Genomic DNA, 6,000 nt, shown 5'->3' with positions numbered 1-6,000 from the left:
TCAAGATTATGATTTTAATTCCAGTTTGACTCATGGGAGACATTGAGACTTTTTCTTTTTCTTTTTCTTTTCTTTTCTGTCTTCTTCTTCTTCTTCTTCTTCTTCTTCTTCTTCTTCTTCTTCTTCTTCTTCTTCTTCTTCTTCTTCTTCTCCTTCTCCTTCTTCTCCTCCTCCTCTTTCTTCTCCTTCTTCTCCCCCTCCTCCTTTTCCTCCTCCTTCTTCTCCTCCTCCTCTTCCTCCTCCTCCTTCTTCTTCTCCTCCTCCTGCTCCTGCTCCTGCTCCTGCTCCTCCTCCTCCTCCTCCTCCTCCTCCTCCTTCTTCTTCTTCTTCTTCTTCTACTTCTGTTTGTTTCTAGGGTAATCACTGGGGCTCATTGTCTGCACTATGAATCCACAGCTCCTGTGGCCACTTTTTCAAAATTTTTTGTTGCCCTTCTGTTGCCCTTGTGATTGTTATTGTTCTTATAGTTGTTGTTGGATAGGACAGAGAGAAATCAAGAGAGGAAGGGAAGACAGAAAGGAGGAGAGAAAGAGAGACACCTGCAGACCTGCCTCACTGCTGGCAAAGCGAACCCCCATCACTCTGGTCCTTGCGCTTTGTGTCACTTGAGCTTAACCAGATGTGCTACCTCCCAGCCCAGTTTCTAAAAAAATTATTTTATGTTCTTCAAGTTATCAGTTCATATTCTTAGTTTGCTCTCTGGCTTTTAAGTCCAGTTTGCAAATTCTCTTCTACTTGTAGTACAAGCAGATTTTAACTGCATTTTTTCAGGAATACTTAAATATGTAGTACTAGCAGATTTTAACTGCATTTTTTCAGGAATACTTAAATATTTGGGGGATATATTTGTAAATGTTTAGAGCACTTCATACACTGTCTTTTTATTTTAATATGTCTCATGCTTTTTAAAATCTATATATATTTGCTTCACCTACTAATTCCAAAGCCTAACTTTAGTCTAGTAACTACAAGAATCTATTCTAAAGAAAAAAGAAAAGAAAAAGCACCCTTCTATTTATAATTTGTTATCAGAAGCAACATATCATTTTGTATTGAGTCACATTATTTATGGATTTCATAGTTTTAAATTTGCCTAAGCACTGAGACTTATTTGTAATCCCTAGTCAGTATCTGTGACATGTCCAAGGTCATTCACAGATTAGTGATGGCATAACAAAGGAGTTTTGTTAGTCTGCCCAACTGACTGAACGCAAGGATGTCCTCCCTTCTAGTTTCAGCTCTTAGTCTATTCTTTCTGTTGCCTACTTGATGCCACATGTTTGCACCTCTAACTCTTTGGTGGGAGTTTCTTTGCTTCAAATGATTCCCAAGAGTAGTTCTGACTTGTCAGCAATTGCTTCCCAGTATAAGGTTGAGGATGTGTCTTACAAAGTTAATATGAGAGTTGGATAAGCCTCCTTGTAGACTATTCACAACAGTTTAACCATCAGTTCAGTGTTGATTCAACAAGATACGTTATGAGTTGTTTAGCAAATAGCTCCCCTGGATAGTATGCCTGCATTGTCAACCATGTAATCCATGCTCAAGTCAGGTCCTCAGCACATTGAAGGAAGCTTCTGTGTTGTGGTATCTTTTCCTTTTTATCTCTATCTTTGCTTTTCTCTATCTAAAAGGGTCAGCCAGGAGCAGTGACAAAAAAAAAAAAAAAAAGAGAGGACAAAAAAAAACACCTACATATAGTTAAAGTGACATTAAACAAAAATATGCATAAAACTATTATGTGCTGAGTTATTAATGATACATTGTGATCTAAATGTCTTGCTTCCTCTTTGAAGCAGGTAAGAACCAGAGTTCAAGACCTTTGGTAATAAGAGGATAAATACATACATACATACAAACATACATACATACATACCTTCATACATCCTGTGTCCTATATGATTAAACACAGAGAGAGTGATAATGAAATATGTTCAATATACATACATAGATTCTTATATAAGGAAGATTTATTGTGAGGCCTTCTTCCATATTACTATGAGGCTAAGAAGTACTATGGTCTGCCATCTGCAAGCTAGAAACTTGGAAAAGCCTCAGGGATATTTTGAAGGCCTGTGAACTAGTTTTTTAAAAAATATATATTTATTTATTTATTCCCTTTTATTGCCCTTGTTGTTTTATTGTAGTTATTATTGTTGTTATTGGCATTGCTGTTGGATAGGACAGAGAGAAATGGAGAGAGGAGGGGTATACAGAGAAAGGGAGAGAAAGATAGACACCTGCAGACCTGCTTCATTGCCTGTGAAGCGACTCCCCTGCAGGTGGGGAACCGGGGCCTCGAACCGGTATCCTTACGCCGGTCCTTGCTCTTTGCGACACTTGAGATTAACCCGCTGCGCTACCGCCAGACTCCCAAGCTACATTGTTAAGGGCATCAATTCCAGTCCAGGACTGAAGAGTCAGGCTTCCAGACCGCATCTGCAACATCCATGTCCAAGCTCTGCCACTAGAAAATGCCAATACTACAAGTGAAATCATTTGGTATTGGTCCTTCTCTTACTCAGCTTGGTACCTTCAAGTTCTGTCCAATTAAATATTAAAATGTCAGTCCTCCATCTGCCACTTTCTTATCCTAGTCAAGCCCTCGATGGACAAGATAAAAAAAAATTCTCTGTATCCTATTTTGCTCATCTAGAAAAGCAAAAGCTAATCTTTGCCAAAAACCCTCTCAGATACAACCAGAAATTAGACTTGACCAAATAGCAGGTCATCTTGTGATCCAAATGAGTTAAAAAATAAACTCAACTGTTAGACAAAGCTAAAAACTTTTCTGAAACTCAGATTCAGTTGTGTATCCTGGTTTTGGTTTTGTCTTATTATTGTTTTCCCTGCTAAATCTGTTAAATTTATGCACCATGAAAGCGAAAGTATTCTTATGGGTTAATTCATGGGGCACCTGATGACATTATTAAGGTAAACATTTTATATACTCTATAAACACAGGTTGAAGTCAAAGATGACCAACAACTGATTTTAGTTATTCATTTTTCTAAATATTATTCATAAGATTTCTCCCTCAGTTAATTCAGAAAATAATCAGTTCAATTCTCCCTGACTTTTTTAGATGATACAACTTGACAAAGCTAAAAATAAAACACTGAAATTGTAACTAGTATTCATAAATGCCTTGAAGATTCACAAATGAAACATATTAGAAAGCACAACAAAAAAACACACCACTATTTTGATCATGATTATTCTCTGAGAAATAGCATCAAAACTTAGCTCAGAAAGAGATGATGTTTCCAAGCTTGGGGGCTGCAAACATGTTTCCAACGGGAAATGCAGCTACAAATCATTCATTAAACTTTAATAAATCTCTTTTCCACAGTTAAATTCTGCTCTGCTGGGTATCAAAGCTTTGTAACAGCTAATTACGGAATGCGAAGATTCCAGATTTTTCAGTTCAATAACTTTAAGATGCTAAACAAAAAGATCAAAAGATTAGGTTTAATATAAAACTCAGTAAACCAAAAAAGTGTGAACAACATGGGTGAAGAAGCCTTGAAATGTCAATAGGGCCTCTATATGAGATTTCAGTTCTGCTGTAAGTAAACAAGAAAATGAACTTAGGTAAAACCAATTTTTACTAGCATTTACTGAAAATATCTCTTAGGTTTAAATGGAGGCATAAATCATGCTACTAACACAGTCTGAAAAAAATATATAGCCTATTTAAAGTAATGTTGAATAAGTGTGTGGACTCTTCTTTGATTTCTCTCTATAGGTAAAATGTTTCAATAAATAATGTTAAAAATATATGATTTCTACCACCGCCACCACCCTGTCCATTAACCAGTAAGTGAAAATAAAAGTAAATCAGAATAATCAATTAATTTCTAGGAGAAGGTAATTAATCAAAACCAAGCTGAATTTTGCCAATTACAAGACCAGAAGTTAAAGAGGAAACACTTTGAGTTTGAACTTAAATGGACCAGCCACAAATAGCTGTAATTCTCTATAAATGCTCTAACATGCTATGTACAGCTTTGTACCATGCTGATCCTAGCTCCACAAGGGGATGCAAAGTTGCACTTAGCCAGTGGCAGGCCACACTTGAGAGTCAACTGTATGTTTCCTGACACAATTCTTATCTCCAGCTGGGGACCAGAACAATCTGCAGCCAGGCAGAGAACATGAGTTACAACAAAGAGCTGCTACTCTCCTCAGTGCAGTCAATCCGTGGAAAATAAAGACAGGTAGGAGAAGAAATGAAGTTCTTCCTGTTAGAGCATGAACTGATCGCACTGTCTCTTTGTTGGTTTCTTAGGAAAATAATACCTTGGAGCCTATGCACAGAATTGTTACTTGGGCTCTTAGGGGGAAAAAATATATAATAATGCCCAAACCTATCAAGGAAACAAGTGTGTGTGTGTGTGTGTGTGTGTGTGTGTGTGTGTGTGTGTGTGTGTGTCCTGTGTCCCAGTGGAGCCAGCTTGGTTATGTAGAAATTGTGAATGAATTAAAAAAATTGTGACTTCAGTGACTGGTGCAAGGGGGACAAAAACACTTTTGTCACTGAAGTCACAATTTTTTAAATTCATTTACAATTTCTCTGTTTTTTTTTAAATAAATTTGGAGTATAAGTTCCTATTGAAATTATATTTTTAATTCATTCAAACCACAAAGTGACTTAACACAGGACCATACCTCCTAAAAAAAAAAAAAAGTTGGGAGTTGGGCGGTAGTGCAGCAGGTTAAGCACACGTCGCACAAAGCACAAGGACCGACCTAAGGATGCCAGTTCGAGCCCCCCAGTTCCCCACCTCCAGGGGAGTCGCCTCACAGGCAGTGAAGCAGGTCTCCAGGTGTCTGTCTTTCTCTACCCCTCTCTGTCTTCCCCTCCTCTCTCTATTTCTCTCTGTCCTATCCAACAATGATGGCATCAATAACAATAATAACTACAACAATAAAAAGCAAGGGCAACAAAAGGGAATAAATAAATATTTTTAAAAAAGATGTGAAAAATCCTAATAAAAATTTATTTCTTTGTATAAGTCTCCCTGTGTATATAATTAAAATGAATAATACCCGAAATATCATTTGAGTTCATAGTTTTCTCATTGAAATTAAAAAACATATATCATTCTAGGTTTGTGAACTTTTAACCTTCTTAACACTGCAAAGATGACCCACTTGTACCTGGTCCATACAGCATGGAAGGGAGATTTGGTGCTATGGCTTCTTTCATTCTCCTCTCTCTATTTCTCTCTGTCCTATCCAGCAGCAGCAACAACAACAACAATAATAATAACAGCAACACAACAATGGGAAAATGGCCCCCAGAGCAATAGATTCCTAGTGCAGGCACTGAGCGCTCACCCAGTGATAACCCTGGAGGCAGAAAAAAAAATTATATAGAGAGAGAGGTAAAATATATCATATATGAGCTTTACAAGTCCTTTGTTAAGACACTTTGCATGGGTATTTATTATCCGATTAGAAATCAAATATTATAAAACAACTGTGTCTAATCCAAATATAATGTGTCGTGCATACCTGGGAATCAAAGACAGTTTCCTTTTCCAACAACTTCTGCTGAAGTTGGAAAAAAAAAATGGAAATGTCATTTGTGTACTTAAGAAGATGGCTAAAATTTTAATGTCTTCAGGAATGTCTTTTCTTGAGTCCTCTGGTATCATTGTTACATAGATTTTTGAAGCAGAATTTAAGATCTCTGACATTCAGTTCAATCACAATAAAGATCAAACACCTACTTTTTTTTCTTCAGATGATCCCGTGAAGTTAATACATTTGCCTATTATACAAGCCCAAATGAATTCAATACTATTTAAGACTTCTGAATGAATTATTCTAAACACAATACCGTTAGAGTTTAAAAATGAATTAATAGCACCTACTGAGTGCTATTATTAGAGTGGAATGAGCATGACTTTCCTATAAATTCTTTCTAGGCCTGAGGCCTGGGTTAGACCCCAAGAACCATCGATGAGGCCCATGGGTTGGCCGAGTGACACT

At 37.0% G+C, this 6,000-nt stretch overlaps 1 long non-coding RNA gene across 1 annotated transcript in view; it reads right to left on the bottom strand.

The window, feature by feature from the left end:
• Nucleotides 1–307: 307 nt before the first annotated feature.
• LOC132535400 (uncharacterized) overlaps nt 308–6,000 on the bottom strand; it is a 201,147-nt gene continuing 195,454 nt past the window's right edge. The window contains exon 4 of the long non-coding RNA XR_009547177.1: nt 308–329. This is a non-coding gene — a long non-coding RNA (uncharacterized LOC132535400). The remainder of the gene's footprint in view (nt 330–6,000) is intronic.

The sequence above is a fragment of the Erinaceus europaeus genome, chromosome 22 (genome assembly GCF_950295315.1).
Source record: "Erinaceus europaeus chromosome 22, mEriEur2.1, whole genome shotgun sequence".
In the NCBI taxonomy this organism is placed as follows: domain Eukaryota; kingdom Metazoa; phylum Chordata; class Mammalia; order Eulipotyphla; family Erinaceidae; genus Erinaceus; species Erinaceus europaeus.
The sequence above is the reverse complement of the archived record's forward strand: the minus strand, read 5'-3'. Positions and strand labels throughout refer to the sequence as shown.